Below are 20465 nucleotides of genomic sequence, written 5' to 3'. Positions count from 1 at the left end.
CCCACCTCACCAGGGAAGAACTAAACTCCTTTCTGTGGGCTCACAGACCTGGCATGGCTGGTCCCCTTTAATGCCATGTCCTCTCTACTGTGTCCATTCTTCCTTCAATGCATCAAGCATGCACCTGCCTCAGGGCCTTTGCACTTATGAGCTGTCTGCCTGAACATGATCAACCGGGACAGTTGGCTTTCTCACCTCATTCAGCTTAACTTCTTAAAGAGTCTTCCTGACCCCACTTCTAAAAGAACAACCCTGTGACCTGTGCCTCACTGAGCTGAACCTGTCATCAGAGCTCTTCCTACCAACTGATGTCTTATCATGCTCTGGCTCCTCCATTAGAAGGTAAAGCTCATGACAACAGGGTCTACATCTGTACTGTTGAGCGTCGTGTATCCCCGGCTCCTAGGAAAGTCTCCGATGGTAGCGAAACTTAATGAACAGAAAGACAGAACCTAACAGTTACTAATTTATTCCCCATTTTACAGGGGAAGACAATCAGTGCAGTGCATCTAGGGTGTCTGGAGTCCAAATATAGTGCAGAAAGAACAATATTCTACATTAATTATATTTCAAGTGAATTTTTTTTTTCAAAGAATCTATCCTCCTGGCTTTAACTGCTTCCAAGGCTCAAGGACCCTTAGCTTTTCGGCTCACTGTCTGCTTGCTCATTTGTTTGTTTAGATACTCCGCCATGCTGTTTTGCAATGCACAAAAAATGGAAGCAGAGACAGTAATGTTTATTTCCCAAAAGAGAAACTTCTTGTCTCTTAAAGGTTAAAAAAGTTGATTATTTAGTGTTTATTTATTTAGTCCAGGTTTTCAAGAACCTGAGTACCAAGTACTCACGCAACATCATCTGCTGATGGAATTACTTCTCCTGCCTAAATTCTCAACAGTCTTTGGGGAACAACTTGGGGTGATGAAAACAGTCCCCTGATTTTGAGTTTCCTAAGTCTTCATTGATGGAGACACACCATCAGTCTTTACAGTGAAATGAAATCACCAGTGCTCTACCTTCCTGCCCAGCCTGACTGCCTTCGTGGCTGAACACAATGCCTGGTTGTTGGGTCAGAGAGCTGCAAATGGACTGCTGGGGCTGAATCAGCAAACTCTGCTCCGCGTGTACACACCGACGCTGAGGGGATGACAAACAGATCCCAGGAACAATGAGCTCCAGGCACATGATTCTGGATGCATGTGAATGTTCAATTCTGACTTACACTCTGGTAATCAAAACGAGGCAGAGAAATGCCAAGAACACACAAAGCATTTACTATCAATGCATTTTTTGCTGCAATTGTTTAGGTACTCTTTTAATCAAGCTGTAATTACTGTTGAGAAATTAACACAGGGGCACCTCTCTACGATCATGCAAACTCTAATTACCCTCACAGTCTCCAAAGAGCACCAACCACGTGGTACTGAAACAAAAGTTCAAAATTGAAAATATGCTTCCCCAAAGAGATTTTTCAGCTTCAACACCACATTATTTCATTAAGGCGGTTCTATGTTGAAATGCAAGTATCCACAGAACTGAGGTCAGTCTCCCCATGAATTCTTTGAATCCCTATCTTCAGACACTTCATCAAGCATGCATTCACCTTGGCTGGTGTACCTCTGGGGATGGTGAACTTACTACTTATTAAGGAAGTTCTCTAGCAAACTGAACTCTGCCTCCTGGTAAATTCCATCCAAGATCTAAGATCTGTCTTTCAGAGCTACACATTCTACATGTAACTTTTCTCCCACTTGACAGGTTTTCCGATGCTTAGAGAGGCCCTAGAGAAGTATGTTAGGCATGGATACCATATTGAAAATGGGATGTCTTAGATGAAGTTCCCAGAAAAGTTTGTGAGATGAAGGCAAGTGATATAGTAAGAGTTCAGGGGAAACAAGTAAGGAAGTGCAGGACAAGGAAGGAGGAAGGGATCTAAACAAGTGGGAATTCTCAGGCAAAATCCACAGAACCCTCACGGTAAGAAAAGCTTCAGAGCTGCTCATCCTGAGTCAGAACTGCTGGGCTTTCACACTGCCATCCTGAGAGTCATCAGTCAAGGACAGCCCTAGGCTGGGGGAGGGTCAATATAAACTCTCAGACATTGCAACGCTGCACATGTCAGCAGAGCATTCCAGCATCTCGTGGGATACTCTTCAAAGGAAAGCTATAGGTGCCCATTCTCAGAGGCAACCGCACCTGATACCTGGAGACATTTGCACACAATGGGAAAACCAGATCAGAGGTGGGTCTTCTTGGAGCAGTAATGTTTTTGGCTACACAAATAATGACTGGAAGTCACCTAGCTGACTGTAAAAACTCCAGCAGCTTTCTCTTACTCAGCCATGAGAAAACTTGAAGCAAAGCTCTCATCTCCCAAGTAGAAGATGGAAAGGCACCTCCCTGATCAGCCCGACAGAAAAATCCAGAAGTGCCGAAGGTTTGGGACTTGCTGAATGAAGAAGCTGGATCAACCTACAGTGAGTGCACAAATAAGCAGCCCACAAGTACACACACACGTTTAAACGTAAAACTCTTAAACAATCAAGGAGTACCATTAACTTAAAGAAAGCTTGTAAGCCAGAGATCAAAGGCTACAAAAGTAAAAAATAAATAAATAAACTTGTGGGAAATCAAAGCAATGTTTAAAAAAAAAGAGCACTGTAATTGCCATTCTCAGAAAGCCAAGAGAAATTATTTTACCCATGAAATAAGAATCAGAGGCTATAAAAAGGGAGTAGTCATAAAACAGGAGCAATAAAAAAAAATCTTAAAGTTAAAAAGCAGAGAGCAGAAATGAAAGATTCCATAACAATTTTGGAAGATCAAATAGAGGAAGAAAAGACCAGAGAGGTAGGAAATAAAGAGACAAGAAAATTAAAGCACAGTTCCACGAGGTCCAACCTTCTAGAAGAGAGGTGTTCCAGAATAGAGGACTGAGACAACCACGGGAAGAAAATCATCTTTAAAATCTCAAGCATCAGATTTCTTAACTTGTTAGACTGTAGAGCAAAGCTTTCAAAATTCAAAAGAAAGATGGCTTCCAAACTAGAATTCCATTTCCAACCAGACCATCCATTAAGCCTGAAGGTAGAATAAAGACATTCTTAGCTATACACGTTCTCCAAACTGTAATTTCATGCATTATTTTCTCTGCACACTTCAGAGCATGTGCTCCACATATACAGACAAAATATTTATCTTTTTATTTATATAGCAAAGCAGGAAGAAGACAAAATGAGATTCAAGATACAGAGGCTTCAACATGGGAGAAAGGGAATACTAAATGGCGATTAAGGAGATAGAGGATTAGTGCCGAGAAGTAAACCGGGAAGGCAGACAGATCTGGTGGGAGTGAAAGAGTAAAAACAACAAAAGGGATGAAGGATGTCTCCACAAAAAGGATAAAAGAGAGAGATCAGTTGATGGGTTAAAATCTATTGAGAGAAGATTTATACTTCTGGTGAATTGTTTGGGGATATACACATAAGCACTAGAAAACTAAGCAGACACATAAAGCAAAGTTCCAGTGGAAAGAAAAAGATGTACAAGAAAAGACATGTGGTCATAGTACACTAGCTGGCTCAGTCCAAAATACACCACCTTGATGAGGTCAATGTTACATATTGAATATGCTAACTAAAAAATGATGATGTAAGTGTTGGGGAGGATGTGAGAAGCGGGGAAAGTGTAGAGGAGGGCATGGGCAAGACAGTTTAGGGTCTTCACCTTCAACAACAGTAGGTCAACAGACAACCTCTAGAACTAACAAGAAAAAAAAAATCAAGACATAAAAGCATGTATTAGCTTTCTATCACTGCTGCAACAAATTACCCAGAATGCAGTAGCTTAAAACAACACAAATTTATCATCTTACAGTTCTGAAGGTTAAAAGATTGAATTGGGTCTCTTTGGCCTAGAGTCAAGGTGTCAGCAGGGCTGTGCTCCCTCTGGAGGACCCAGGGGAGACTCTATTTCCTTGCTTCTCACACTCCTAGTGGTTGCCTACCTTCTTTGACCTGTGGCTTTCTTGTCTCATTTTCAAAGCCTGAAATGATAAGTCAAGTCTGACATAACTTTTGCCTCCTTCTTATACTTTTAAGGTCCCTTGTGATTACCTCGGACCCATCCAGATAATCCTGGGTTATCTCCCTATTTTAAAGTGAACGGATTAGGAATCAATTCTAAAGTCAATTTTAACTCCCCTTCATTGCATAATCTAACATATTCACAGTTTCCAGGAATTCGGACTTGGACATCTTTGGGGGCCATTATTCTGCCAACCACAGAGTGAAAATGTATTACTGGGAAAAGTGATATGAAACCACGAAAGAGTGGAAAATATCTCCTCTTAGAGAGACGAATTGAGGTTAGGGAGGGGTAGGGTGGAGGGCAGCTGCTTTTCCTTATAAACTAGTACTGCTATTTGTCTTTAAAGAAAACCCTAAGTTAATGTATAACTTTAATAAAAACAACAATTAAATTACAAAACAAAACTGTCATAGCCGGGAAGGAATTTTAAAGCAGTCAGAGACATGATCAAATTTACCTTTAAGCAAGCTCCCACTTAAAGATGATTCAGAGGTGACGGTTAAAAACTAAATGCACCCATCAGTGATAGGCCTGGGGAAACAGCGCAACAAGATAAAAGAAATGTCTCTACTGACGTCTGGACAGTGTGATCAAAACTCTGGCAAGGAAATCTGAAAAGAAAAGAGAACTGAAAGATGGCATGTTTATATCAGCCATCCGGAGACTTCAGAATCTGTACGTGGGCTCAACTCTCCAGTCACGTCTGCCTGACCTCTTAGCATAGACCAGAGCTCCCTGGGGAAGGGGCCAGGTCTCCATTATGGCCAGGTATAAGCAAGCACCTGCTATTCCCTTGCACAAAGAGTGACCCACAGTTTGTAACTACAAAGTCATCTCTATCAGGTCTCCTGAAGTTCTCATGACAGCCATGGCACTAACAGAGCATTTTTTTGTTCTTTTGGCTACTGCCTTCCAAATATTTCCTTAATGTAAAATTAATGCAGACTTCAGGAGCAAGACAAGGAAAATCAGACTTGAAGAGTTAATGGTCCATTGAAACAAACACTGACTCCTTTCACTGGCTTTTTACATTATTGTATCGTAAAGATAATGGGCAGTGAATCATTCGACCAAGAAGGAAATAGTTCAAAGTTAAAATTCTTTCAGTTCAATTCCCAACATTAAATATGTTTGTGTGTTGGATATTACAGTAACAGCTAACAAAGGAGAGTGTTCACGAGGTTGAAGCAAACATATTCTCACCCTTGCTTTATAAATGAAGAAACTGAGTCTTGAAAAGATTACAGAACTTGTGAAGGACAATCAGCTAGTGGGGGTTTCAACCGCTTGCCTCTCAGATCCTCAAATGTGTACTCCTTGTCTGCATCCTGCTGCCTTTGGGGCAATGTGGCTCAAACCCTTTCACAGGCAGGGGTTCAAAACCATCAATCAGAGCAGAGCCCAGCTTATGAGTCAGGGGCAACATTACTAGCAGAGAACGTGGCACCACTGTGTGGGTGTCATGAAAACCACCATCATCCACAAAAGAACCAGACATCTCAGAACGATGAGCCACCCTGTAGAGCCCCGCCTTCCATTTGCTGCCTCTGATCCCTCCAAGTATCCTCTGGCAAAGAAGAGATCCCAAGGGTCAGGGGCTTAAGAGAAATTTGAGAGACAAATATCTAACCTTGATTTTTTTCAAAATCCAGTGCATGTTATGAGAAGGGTAGCCACGCGTGCATCTTAGTGACCAGACGCCTAGGTCCATCCAGGTTAAGGCTCGTCAGCATCCATGGAAATCAGGGTCCAAGATGGTGACCTGGTGCAGGATGAACACACAGAATTCCCTGGCACTGCCCAGTGGCATCGTCAGCAATGTATTTACTGATGCCACCTTTATTTTCCTTAAAATATTGCAAAGTGAATTGGGAGTATGTGGGTATTATTTAGTCAAATTTCTGCAGATAGGCTGCCCCCAAGAGCAGGAGTTAGCTGATTTTTCTGTGAAGGGACAGACAGTAAATATTTTAGGCTTTGCAAGGAATACAGTCTGTGACCCAACTATGCAGCTCTATCTCTGTAGTGTGAAGCTGGTATGGATGGTGTATAAATGAACGAATATGGCTGTATTTTGATAAAGCTTTATTTATGGACACTGAAGTTGGACTTGAATTTTCGTATGTCACAGAATATTATTCTTTGTTGTTTTTCCCAACCATTTAAAAATGTAAACATTATTATTATTATTTTTTTTCACTCACAGGATGTAGAGAAACAGGCAGCAGGGCCAATATGCCAACCCCTGCCCTAGATGAGTCCAGCTTCCTTTCAGGCAGGGGCAGCCTCCTGTTTTTTTGTTTTTTTTTTTTCCCTTGGATCATGACACGTCATGAAAAACTTCAAACCACTTTTAGGCTCCTGTCCTTTAGGAGCAGTATTCATGACTCCCACTTCTTTGATCAAGTCACAATGGCAAGAGCAACTCTATTACTGCCAAGGACAAGAGCAGCAGTCCATCAGGAAAGAACAAGGTGGTGAAAGAAAAGAATAAATCAATTATTTATCCTCTAAAAGGAGGAAGAAGGTGAAAACAGAAATGAGGAAATACACAAGTAAATACAAATCTATGGCAGGTTATACTCTCCGCCTAGTCGTTCCACCCTGAGGCTAGAGGTGGATATTCTTCCGTATGTCTGTCCTCTTCTCACAATTTCAGTGTGCCATCTTTGGCAGGGCCTGAGATAAGTCATTTTTGCTTTTAAAGTCCCATTCTCCACTAGGTAAATTAAGGACATTAGCATAGGTCTCTTCTTATCCCCAAAGACCCTATCGGTCTATCCTTCCTCTACAGAAAAATAGTCTCCAGATTCTCCCTGAGCATCCTCTCCCAAACTGCTCAGACCATGAAATCTGGAGGGAGCTCTACATCGACTGGGCGTGGACGGGACGTACCATCCAGGCCCAGGCCCATCAGCATGTGTATTTCCCCAGCCACCATGGTTGGTTCAGGAGGAGGCCTGAGACCCAGTCAGTGAGATTCAGCACCACTTCTAAGGAAACTCTTAGCGTAGCAGCAGGCGCTTTAAATCTGAACACGAAGATGTTAGATTTAGAGTTGTCACCTTCAATAGAGAACCTGAATTGCTGAGGACAACCAGATAAAATGAAGTTAACATCATGAAAGGCAGAACCAAGAAATGGGGGAAACCAAAACTTTGCAGCATTACTGGTACCCTGAATTTAATCAGCATCCTGAACTTTTCAGGGATATAAATAAACAAAAATCTTTTATGGCTTAAGCCAATTGAAACTGGGTTTTCTGTCACTTTCATCCAAAAGAATCCTGACACCAGAGCTGAGAGTGTTTTTGAGACTGTCTTTACTGGGAGCCAAGCTAAAATTTGAGACTGCCTCCCCCAAATGATAGACGATATAAATTACAGCATTATCCCCTCCGCCCTACTGTCTGCTTCAGCACAGACTGGCAGTCTGTTACACAACTGAAACATGATGTGGAACCTCTACCCACCCTTGTTCTTTCTTCCATCTCTGTGTATGAATAAAGAAAATAAGAATTATTTCAAAAGCAATTCTTCTGAACTTTTCTATTTACCCAGTACACACAGATCATTTCACATTTAGCAGGCACTCAATAAACACTTACTGAATTACTGCATAAAGAAAAGAACATTGCTTGTGCAGACTAATACGTAGTTTCTTTTCTTTTCTTTAATGCTTCTAACAGAACAAACAGCAGACAAAAGCGTAAGAAGAAAGGAGATGATTGATTTTATTGAGTTACCCTTGGTACAGGACACATCTGTTGGAGCTGGTTCTGGCCTTTCTGATGTAAGAGGGACACAGGGTACTTGGAGAGGGTACAGAGATTAAGCTAATGATGGATTGGAAAGCATAATACATTTAGCCAGCGTAAGAGAACTGATAGCAGCAAAGAACAACCAGAGAGACACTTGTGCGGTTGTGCTGTGCCCAGTCGCTCACCTGTCTGACTCTGCGACCTCACGGACGGTAGCCCACCAGGATCCTCTGTCCGTGGAATTTTCTAGGCGAGAATACTGGAATGGGTTGCTATTTCCTCCTCCAGGGGATCTTCCCAACTCAGAGATTGAACCTGAGTCTCAGGTGTCTCCTGAGTTGGCAGGTGGATTCTTTACCGCTGTGCTACTTGGGAAGCCCACAAAGAAATCCTTACTACCTAACGAATGTACAGCACCCAAGAGTTTAGAGCGGATCTCATCTAAAACTCTTCTCACTTTACAGAAGGGGAAACTGAGGCTTCCAGAAATGTAGTAATAGGGGAAAATATCAAGACTTCTGAGATGCATTCTAGGATTTTAGTTTTCAAACTGTGGGTTTTAAACCTATTAGCTGATTGTGAAATTAATTAGTGGGTTTTGATCATTGTTTTTTTATTAATGAATTAAAATAGAATAGAATAGAAAAAAATCCAAGCATTTTTTTGTAATAAGAGCAGGTATTTTTGCATACAATTTTGTTTTAGTTTATACACACACACACACACACACACACACACACACAAATGTCAGATTTTGTACTGAGTCAGGATGTAAAATGTATCTCACACTCTAAATCAAGTTTTTGTAAAGTTTGTAAACCATGGATCTAGGCAGATGACAGCATTGACTGATCATCCACTATGTCCAGATTCAGCAGAGAAAACCTGTCCAGTGCTCAAACCTCATGTTCGTAACAGTGAGTACAAATCTGACCAATCATCATAATCACCTGGGGAGATTTATTTAATATAGGTTCCTGAGTGCCACTTCCAGAGATTCTTGAAGTCTGGAATGATTTTTGAATTTTTTAAAAGTTTCTCAGGCAGTACTCATGCACTGACTAGTTTTGGGATCAGACATCCCTTTGAAGGAGAAAAGTCAGCAAAGGACCACTCTTTGTTGGATCCATCTACAAAGTGCTGTGAGAGATTACCAGCGAGAGTAATCTCAGTTTGTCGTTTGGGGCACTGACACATGCGGTTCCCGTGGATTGCAGCGTTTGCATCAAGTACCATCCAAGGCTGTTTATAAACAGAGATTTGTTTCCTGGATACGTAGAGGCGGCAATGGGAGAGGCTAGCGTTATTCTGATGCCAAAGCCAGACAAATGCATCAAAAGAAAAACAAAAGCAAAAACTAAAGACAAATATGTCTAATTAATACAGGTGCAAAAATCCTCAACAAAATACTACTAAGTCAAATCCAGCAACATATAAAAAGTGTACACCACAAGCGAGTGGAATTTATTCCAAAGAATACAAGGTTGGCTTAATGCTCCCCACATCAATGAATGTAATATACCATATCAATAGAATAAAAAACAAAATCTACATGATTAGTTCAATTTATACAGAAGAAGCATTTGATAAAGCCTAACAACCTTTCCTGGAGAAGGCGATGGCACCCCGCTCCAGTACTCTTGCCTGGAAAACCCCATGGGTGGAGGAGCCTGGTGGGCTGCAGTCCATGGGGTCACGAAGAGTCGGACACGACCGAGCGACTTGACTTTCACTTTTCATTTTCACGCATTGGAGCAGGAAATGGCAACCCACTCCAGTGTTCTTGCCTGGAGAATCCCAGGGATGCAGGAGCCTGGTTGGCTGTGGTCTATGGGGTCTCACAGAGTCGGACACGACTGAAGCGACTTAGCAGCAGCAGCAGCAACAACCTTTCCTCATAAAGATTCTCAACCAACTAGTAATAGGAGGGAATTTCCTCAACTGAATAAGGAGATCTTTGAAAAGCCCACAGGTAACATAAAACTTAAGAGTGAAAGCAAGATGCTTTCCCCCAAAAGTCAGAAATAAGACAAGAATATTTGTTCTTGTCACTTGTAGTCAACACTGCTGGAAATTAAAACCAGAGATATAAGGCAAGAAAAAGAAGTAAAGAAAACCGTATTAAAAGTAAAACTATCTCTTTTCACAGGTGACATGATCTTGTATGTAGAAACTGCTAACAAATCCACCAGAAAAAAAGTATTAGAACAAATAAATGAGTTCAGCAAGGTTATAGGCTACAAAGTCAATACGCAAAAAGTGAAAGTATTCCTATACACTGATGATGATAAATCTAAAAATGAAATTAAGAAAACAATTCCACTTACAAGAGCATCTAAAAGAATAAAATACTTGCAAATATATCTACCAGAAGAAGTATAAAACTTTTACTCTAAAAATGATAAAGCATTGTTGAAAAATTCAAATAAGATCTAAATAAATGGGGAAACATCCCTTGGTCATGGAGCAAAAGAATTAATATTGTTAAAATCACAATACTTCTTAAAGTGATCTACATACTCAGAGTAATTCCTATCAGAAACCCAACTGGTTTCTTTTTAGAAATTGACTAATCCTAAAATTCATACAGAATTCCAAAGGACCCAGAACAGTGTCAAAACAATCTCAAAAAAGAACAAAGTTGAAAGAATTACACTTGTGTCTTCAAAACTTACTACAAAGCAAGAGTAGCAGTGTGTTGTTGGCATATTATAGATTGGCAGCAGCATGATACAGGCAATAGTGTGACCCAAAGCACCAGTGTGGTACCGGCGAAATGACAGATGTAAGAATGGAACTGAGAGGCCATAAATAACCCTATGTATCTATGGTTAACTGATGTCTGCAAGAGCACCAAGACCATTCAGTGGAGAAAGAGGAATCTTCCAACAAATGGTACTGGGAAAACTGGATAGTTATAAGAAGAGAATGAAGTTGTATTCTTACCTTACATCACATTAAAAAAAAAAAAAGAAAAACTCAAAATGGATAAAAGACCTAAATGTAAGAACTCAAACCATAAAACTTTCAAAGCAGGAGTAAGCCATGGTCTCAGATTTGGCAATGGATTCTTTTTTAATATAAATAAGATATTGTTAATTAATCAATTAACTGTATTTGGCTGCAGCAGGTCCTAGTGGCAGCACACAGGATTCTTCGTTGCATCACGTGGGATCTTTCGATGTGGCGCATGGACTCCCTAGTTGTGGTGCGTGGGCTCAGTAGTTGGGGCACACAGGCTTAGTCGCTTTGTGGAAAGTGGGATGTTAGTTCCCTGACCAATGATTGAACCTGCATCCTCTGCATTGCAAGGCAGTTCTTTAACACTGGGCCACCAGGGAACTCCTAGTTTCTTAACTATGTCATCAAAAGCACATGTAACAAAATAAGAAATAGATAAATTAGATCTCACTGAAATTAAAACTTTCTGTGTTCCGAAGGACACTATCCAAAAAGTAAAAAGACAACCCACAGAATGGGAGAAACTACCTTCAAATCATATACATATCTAATACAAGACTTGTATATATTAATAGGACATACAAAGAACTCTTAGAACTCAATAACAGAAAGACAAGAAAAATTACAAATGGGCCAAAAATCTGAATAGGTATTTCTCCAAAGAAGATATACAAATGGCCAAAAAGCACATGAAAAGAAGCTCAACATCATTAGTCATCAGATAAATGAAAATCAAACCCACAATGAAATACCACTTCACCCAGAGAATGGCTATAATCTAAAAGACACATAGCAAGTGTTTGTGAGGATATGAAAAAATCAGAAATCTCATACACTGCTGGTGAGAATGTAAAATGATACAGCTACTTCTGGAAAGGGCTTCCCAGGTAGCTCAGTGGTAAAGAATCCACCTGCCAATGCAGTAGACTCGGGTTTGATCCCTGTGTTAGGAAGATCCCCTGGAAAAAGAAATGGCAACCCACTCCAGTATTCTTGCCTGGGAAATCCCAGGCATTGGAGCCTGGTGGGCTACAGCCCATGGGGTCACAAAAGAGTCAGACACACCTTAGTCACACAACACCACCGACACTTTTGGAAAACTGTCTGAAAAGAGAAGTCCTGATACACGCTACAGCAAAAATGATCCTTAAAAACCTGACGCTAAGTGAGAGAAGCCATTCAGAAAAGATCTCATAGTATGTTATTCCATTTACGTTAAATCTCTTGAATAAGCTAATATACAGAAACAAAAAGTAGATGGTGGTTTCCAGGGGCTGGGGTCTTGGGGGAAATGAGGAGTGACTGATAATGGATATAGGATTTCTTTTTGCAGTTGAAAAGTATTGAAATTAATTCTAATGATAGTTGCACATATCTGTGAATATAATAAAAACCACTGAATTACACAGTTTCTCTAGGTACACAAATTATATCTCAACAAAGCTATTAAAACAAGCAAACAAAAAAGAACTCTCTAGACTGGGGAGAGCAGACTGTGCCAAGGGAAACTGCATCTTACAGAAAGCTTGCTTCATGGAAAAACAGGTCTGTACAGAGACCGGGTCTAGGAACTCAAGGAGGCTGGACAGAAAGGTGACAGGCAGAGGCAGGAAGGGCGGGCGGTAGAAAATTGCTGAGTCCCCATTACAAAACAATTGGGCGTCTGGATTCCACAGAGTTTTTGACAGATACTCCTTGATATGTAGTTTCTATGCAAGATGACTTGGGGTTTTGAGCCATGTCATAATCCTTCAGTAGGACAATCCTTGAGATCAGAGCCCCCACTGTCTCCAGAGGGTCCCCACATCTCCAGTGGCACATATTAGGTACTCAACAAAGATTTGTGGAATGATAGAGTTTGCTTAAAAGTGACACCTCTGTCCAAGTAGATTGTATGACACCCATATGTCCAATGTGCTCTGCCATCACTTCCTTTTTCTGTGGGATGGAGATTAGGGTAGTGTGCCATGCAGATTAAATAAAATAATATGTCTAGCACTTAGCCATCTGCCTGAAATGAAGAAAGCACTGAGGATCAGGACATCATTGTACTATCATAATTATTGCTGCTATTATTTTTGTTGCTGCATGTAGTGACTACTCAGTAAATCTTGATTCATTCAATAAAGAGGTGAAGCATAAAAAATAAATCACTTGTCAGGGAAGATTTTTAAGCTCTGGGCCCACAAAGCTGGAGGCCTTCTCTGCAGGTCTTAAAAATCCATGATGATAGTCTGTCTGCACCATAATGAAGGGACATTCAAGGATCCTCCCAGCACACAAGTTATACATGGCATCTACACACAGCATGAGTGAAAATAGCTCACTGGCATCAAACAGGGCAGCAGAACATTGCCCAGGTTTTTTTGTTTGTTTGTTTTTCGAGGAAGAAACAATAGTTCAGATGAAACTGGCTCTGGTTTCCAAAACACTGACCAAATGCATTGCTCATCAGCACCTCTGGAATATCTGACTCCCTAACAAGATTTTCCTAGGATGCATCATGCTGACATGTATACTGGATGCTCCTTTTGTTTTATTCCATTCTGGCAAGTACGGGCTCCAGACATCAACATGAGGATTTGAGGAGCCAGCTCTTCCTCGATCACACCTTGTTGCTGTTCAGCTACAAGGTTGTGGCTGACTCTTTGCAGCCCCATGAACTGAAGCACATCAGATTCCCTGTCCTTTACCATCTTTGGAGTTTGCTCAGACTTATGTCCACTGAGTCGGTGATGCCATTCAACCATCTCATCCTCTGCTGCCCCTTCTCCTCTTGCCCTCAAGCTTTCCCAGCATCAGGGTCTTTCTCAATGAGTTGGCTCTTTGCATCAGGTGGCCAACTCAATTGCACAATTTTTAGACCCAAAGCCTGCATCAGGCATCAGCCTTGGTAAAACCATGGAAAGTTCTTTATCAGGCTTTTCCCAGTAAGTGTGAGGCACTCCCCTCCCACCCTCCATCACATACTCCGTGGGATTGGAGTGATCAACGTGGCGCTTGAATGATCCAATCTTGAACTAGTGCCTTCTCACAGGTACCTGGTCACAGGTGTGGTACCTGTCTTGACAAAGGTAGCACATTATTTGACATTTATTCATATTTTCATTGCTGATAGGATGGGAAGTAGGAAGTAAAATTTTTTTATAAGCCCAGAACAGCTCACCCATGACAATGTGTGAAGCACAGAACTGCTATTGTAGAGAGGGTGCTTGTTGGATTCTTGTGGGTGAAGTTAGAGACTTGTCAATGAACAGGATTGGCACCTGCTCATTCTGAAAGCTGTGTCAGGGGAGCACTGGCAGCAATTTGCTACTGTTTCATACAAACCAACAAAAGTAATCAAGATCAATGTATAAGCTTGTGTTACCCTTCTTTCTTTATATAGCCTTTTGAGAGAATTTCACGAGGAAACAAGTAAAGCAAGAAGACTGGTTTACAATCCATTGCCATGCTACACCTTCATGCATCTTGGAATACTGGGCACAACAAACTCAGCCTGGCTGAGGACCTGCCGTAACACAGCTTGTGCCTTCTCCTAAACAGCCAACGACTGCCTTTTCTACTTGAAAGATGTAAAGATGATCTGAATTTTTCCTCTGACATTTTCATAAAAATCACAAACATTTCCTCAGCAAATTCTGATGCATATCCACACATGTGACAACCCCAAATCTAGTGCAAAGATAAAAAGATCCAAGCTTGACCTCAAAGATCTGGGTTTGAGCCCCAGCTCTGCCCTGTAATAGCCAAGAGTTTACGGATGTTTCTCACCTCTTTGAACGTCAGGTCCCTCCTTATCAAATGAGGATATCTTCACTTAAAATCCCCGTGGCAGGATGCTTGTAAGGATTAAGTGAGAGGAGGGAGATAAGCGATGGCTTCAAGCTGTTGCTTCCAACATCTCACATGCTTTCTGTGTTCATTTCACAATCGTCGTAAAAATGCAGTTCTCTTGGCTTAGTGCCAATCAACACAAGGTGATTATAACTATTGTCCAAGGTAAAAAAGTTCCTGCTTCACTTACTGGACATTCTTAAGTTTTGCATTTGGATGCTCTGAATCAGCAGGGACTAGTAACAGATCCAGCACCTAGGCTGTGTCTGTGGCCTTTGTAACTCAAGTGGTCCCGATGGAGATCCTTTACTTTATAGGAAAGTCCGGCAGACGGTTGAAAATGTGTAATCTCAGTGTAATCCAGGGGAGTCAAATGTCTGTTAGGCCATCCCACTGGGGTCTGGACCTCAGTCCAGGATGTGACTTTGTTGCTCCAGAAACTTCGTTTCAGTAGATTTGGTTAGTTCCTGGAGCTGGGAAAACCCTGGATAATGAACTCTCAGTAACTAAACTCATAAAAGACTAGTATATAACCAGAATACCAATGTATGGATTTTTAATGAGAAACAATAAACTGTTAACAGACTGGAATGATCCCATTGGTAGGTCAATACATTCCTTCCCTGAAATAAAGGGAAACCACATTTGAATTGGGTGACGATTGAGTCAGAAAAAGGAATATCACGTTGTTAAAGCATCTTCTTCATAAAACATATTTTGAGGCATTCTCCCCCATTCTGGAGTAGTTAGAGAATTCTGGAGAATGCTGTTGCTCAAACTGTTTAGTTAAGTCTCCTGGACAATATTAGGTACACGGAGAACATGTCATTTTTCTGTCTCTCAAATGTGTGCTTGGCCTCCTCACTAGGCATTGTGCCGAGTGCTTTAGTGACATGTCTATTCAACCCTTCCATCAATGGTGTGAGGAAAGGTGTGTCATTATCATGGGGTCACACAGACAGAAGTTTAAGAGGAGACATTTGCTCAAAGACACACTGCATGCTAAGTCACTTCAGTCGTTTCTGACTCTGTGCAACCCTATGGACTGTAACCTAACAGGCTCCTCTGTCCATGGGATTCTCCAGGCAAGAATACTGGAGTGGGTTGCTATGCCCTCCTCCAGGGGATGTTCCTGACCCAGGGATCGAACCCAAGGTCTCTTATGTTCCCTGCATTGGCAACCAGCTTCTTTACCACTAATGCCACCTGGGAAGCCCCATAAAGACATGCTGGTAAGTGGAAAAACCAGGATCCAGACTCAGTCTGAGTAGTCTGATCCACATTCCCAACTATGAAATTCTACCATCCATGTGTGCGCTAAGTTGCTTCAGTCATGTTTGACTCTTTGCGACCTTATGGAACGTAGCCCATCAGCCTCCTCTGTCCATGGGATTTGCCAGGCAAGAATATTGGAGTGGGTTACTATGCCCTCCTCCAGGGGATCTTCTTAACCCAAGGATTGAACCAGTGTCTCCTGTGTCTCCTGCATTGGCGGGCAGATTCTTTACCACTAGCGCCACCATCCATATTGGACTAAATTACTACAGCCAACCTCTGACCACACTGACCTCTGAATTTCTTGTTGGTGTCTCTGACACTCCCCAGGCACCTGTCAACTCACCATTTATAAAGGGTCTGATTAAAAGGATGCCTTAAAGTCTGATCTCATCTAAGATATGCTGACTTAATTGAACTCTACTTAATTAAATCTCTCCTCCTTCAGTGTGGAAGGAAAAGAAAGGAAAAAAATATAGCTACAGATTGTCAAAACTTAGAAAGACCATCAAATCATGTGATCCAGATTTACTCTTTTATGGATACAGAAAATGAGATCCAGAGAGGTTAAGCACTTAGCCCAAGGTTTTTCTTTATGTAATGCTCATCAAATATGTATTGAGTGCCCACAAAGCACAAGGTAAAAATACAAACCATTGCTTTGATTCTTCAAAACATAGCCCTTAATTCTTCCTCCAGCAACTGTTCTCCATCCCATACTACAGCAGTTCCAAAAAAAGATAAAGTTTTGGGTATTTTTAAAACCAAAATGTAACCTCTCCCCCGATAATGCAATGTAAAGTGTGCTTTGGGTCCAATTGCTTGTCACCCCTTGTCATCAAGTTAGGGTTTCTGTCCCTTGAGATATCTTGAGCTGTAACTGATTACTCTTGCCCAATGCTCGCTGCCGCACGGATGTCCCGAGGTCAGGTCCTAATGGACCACACTGACGCCATGTTGGGGTGAGGCCTGGGAGGATCTCGATGTTACAAGTCACTCCTCACTGTATTTCTTAACCCATTCAACAGTTCTGTATGAATAGCTGCCAACTGGTTAAGGAACGAAACACTAAAAGACAGATATACCACCCCAGGGGCTGCATGTAGGATCCCAGCTGAATGCCCTCTAGACTAAAAAGCAGGTGTGGCCTGCATAAAAGGGTGGAAGGACGATGGATAGCCCCACCCCTCCTATCTGTGCCATGCAGCCACCACAGTGGTCATCAGCAAGCCAAGACTCAGCAGTGCATCCAAGCCCCGCCACCCACATCCACCAGCCTTTGTGCCCAGTTAAGAGCAGAGCGGTGCAATGCTGACAGCGGAACAAGCAGGAAAAGCCAGGCAATTCCACTTGCCGTGAAACCGATTAAAATCCTCATTGTTTCCCCGGAACTTGGTTCTCCGGCTTTTCACCTCGGAGTGGAATTTTACGGCATTGGCAAGTCCATCTTGAGTCACTCTGCCATGATCAGGTTTCACTAGGATGCACCCAAAGATACAACAGGCTCCTGAAGCAGCCTTCCTGAGCCATGTAGGCACACCGCCGTGCTCATCTGAGCTCTCACATTTCCAAAAAGTCAAAATAAATGTCAAATCCTTTCTGGCACTGCCCTGTACAGCCTGACGACTGAGCCACAAGGGAAATGAGGTCATCTGCGTTTCAGGCAGTGGATATTTATTTATTGAGTAGCCGTCCTAGGAGAGGCATAAGGATATGAAGATGAACACAGGACCACCCTTCCACTCCAAGAATTCCACATCCAGATTAAACCCCAGATGCCCGGAAGAGTGAGCCTACTGTATTAGAAATGCTCTTCTGGGTGTTGCAATGAAATGACTCCAGGAAAGCAAGAGTTAAATCACACTACAGGAGGAGGTGGGATAGTGTGGTAGTTACATCCGGGGGCTTTGGAGTCAGCCCGCTGAGGTTTAGTTCTCAGGCCCACCATTTATGAACTCTGACAGGGCGAAAGCGTGCACATCTACTGTGGCCTCCTTAAAAAGTCTCCCTTCTCTTGAGACCTCTCCAGCGGTTCAGCAGTTAAGACTACATGCTTTCGGTGCAGGGGACGTGGGTTCAATCCCTGGTCAGGGAACTAAGATCCCACATGCTACACAGTGCAGCCAAGAAATTTTTTAAAAATAAAGAAATTTTTTTTTTAAATTTTTCAGCACTTTATTTTATTTTTTTTTTTGATAAATTTAACGCCTTTTATTGCCATACCTCATTTTACTGTGCTTTGCTTTAGTGAACTTTATAGATACATGTTTTTTTTTTTTTTCCTTGTTAATTTTCTGTTTAGTTGATCTATCCATAAGTGTGAGTGGGGTATTAAAGTCTCCCACTATTATTGTGTTATTGTTAATTTCTCCTTTCATACTTGTTAGGATTTGTCTTACATACTGCGGTGCTCCCATGTTGGGTGGATATATATTTATAATTGTTATATCTTCTTCTTGGATTGATCCTTTGATCATTATGTAGTGACCTTCTTTGTCTCTTTTCACAGCCTTTGTTTTAAAGTCTAATTTATCTGATACGAGTATTGTGACTCCTGCTTTCTTTTGGTCCCAATTTGCATGGAAAATCTTTTTCCAGCCCTTCACTTTCAGTCTGTATGTGTCCCCTGTTTTGAGGTGGGTCTCTTGTAGACAACATATGTAGGGGTCTTGTTTTTGTATCCATTCAGCCAGTCTTTGTCTTTTGGTTGGGGCATTCAACCCATTTAAGTTTAAGGTAATTACTAATAAGTATGATCCCGTTGCCATTTACTTTATTGTTTTGGGTTCGAGTTTATACACCATTTTTGTGTTTCCTGTCTAGAGAATATCCTTTAGTATTTGTTGGAGAGCTGGTTTGGTGGTGCAGAATTCTCTCAGCTTTTGCTTGTCTGAAAAGCTTTTGATTTCTCCTTCATACTTGAATGAGATCCTTGCTGGATACAATAATCTGGGCTGTAGGTTATTTTCTTTCATCATTTTAAGTATGTCTTGCCATTCCCTCCTGGCTTGAAGAGTTTCTATTGAAAGATCAGCTGTTATCCTTATGGGAATTCCCTTGTGTGTTATTTGTTGTTTTTCCCTTGCTGCTTTTAATATTTGTTCTTTGTGTTTGATCTTTGTTAATTTGATTAATATGTGTCTTGGGGTGTTTCTCCTTGGGTTTATCCTGTTTGGGACTCTCTGGGTTTCTTGGACTTGGGTGATTATTTCCTTCCCCATTTTAGGGAAGTTTTCAACTATTATCTCCTCAAGTATTTTCTCATGGTCTTTCTTTTTGTCTTCTTCTTCTGGAACCCCTATGATTCGAATGTTGTAGCGTTTAATATTGTCCTGGAGGTCTCTGAGATTGTCCTCATTTCTTTTAATTCATTTTTCTTTTATCCTCTCTGATTCATTTATTTCTACCATTCTATCTTCTAATTCACTAATCCTATCTTCTGCCTCTGTTCTTCTACTATTTGTTGCCTCCAGAGTGTTTTTAATTTCATTTATTGCATTATTCATTATATATTGACTCTTTTTTATTTCTTCTAGGTCCTTGTTAAACCTTTCTTGCATCTTCTCAATCCTTGTCTCCAGGCTATTTATCTGTGATTCCATTTTAATTTCAAGATTTTGGATCAATTTCACTATCATTATTTGGAATTCTTTATCAGGTAGATTCCCTATCTCTTCCTCTTTTGTTTGGTTTGGTGGGCATTTATCCTGTTCCTTTATCTGCTGGGTATTCCTCTGTCTCTTCATCTTGTTTAAATTGCTGAGTTTGGGAGTCCTTTCTGTATTCTGGCAGTTTGTGGAGTTCTCTTTATTGTGGCGTTTCCTCGCTGTGTGTGTATGTAGAGGTGGCTTGTCAAGGTTTCCTGGTTAGGGAAGCTTGTGTCGGTGTTCTGGTGGGTGGAGCTGTATTTCTTCTCTTTGTTCAGTCACGCTATGGGGAGGGAGGGAGGGATGCTGCAAACAAATGACACTGGCGTGCGCTCGCAGTGCCTCAGCCACACTGGGTCTGCCCCCGCTCACGGCGCGTGTAGCCTCCCTGCCCACACTGCTCAGGCTCTAGGTTGCTCCGCGGGGAACAATCCGAGGCTGGCCCTGGGTTGCATGCACCTCCCAGGTCCAAGCCGCTCAGGTTCAGGCACTCAGGTAGTCCTCAGAGGCGCAGACTCAGTTGGGGCTGCGTTTTGTGCTCTTCCCAGGTCCGAGCAGCTCAGGTGATGAGGTGTTTGGCGAGCGCCAATGCTGCGACTTATCGCCTCCCCGCCACTGGGTTATCTGGGTGTAAAACCGGCGCACCTTCTCAGGCAGATGTTGACCGTCCAGACCCCCAATAAGTTTTAGTTAGCAAAGAAGCCAGTTTTATAGATAATGTCTCTCTGGGGCTGCGATTGCCCCCTTCCGGCTCTGGCTGCCTGTCACCGGAGGGGGAAGGTTTGCAGCCGGCTACCTCTGTTTAGTCCTTTGTTCCGTGCGCGGGCTGGCGGTGTCTTAGGTTAGGGCTGGCTTTTCGCGTGGTAGATATCCCACAGTCTGGTTTGCTAGCCCAAAT

The sequence above is a fragment of the Bison bison genome, unplaced genomic scaffold (assembly GCF_000754665.1).
Source record: "Bison bison bison isolate TAMUID 2011002044 unplaced genomic scaffold, Bison_UMD1.0 scf7180017864456, whole genome shotgun sequence".
Classification (NCBI taxonomy): domain Eukaryota; kingdom Metazoa; phylum Chordata; class Mammalia; order Artiodactyla; family Bovidae; genus Bison; species Bison bison.
Note: the sequence above shows the minus strand (reverse complement) of the source record.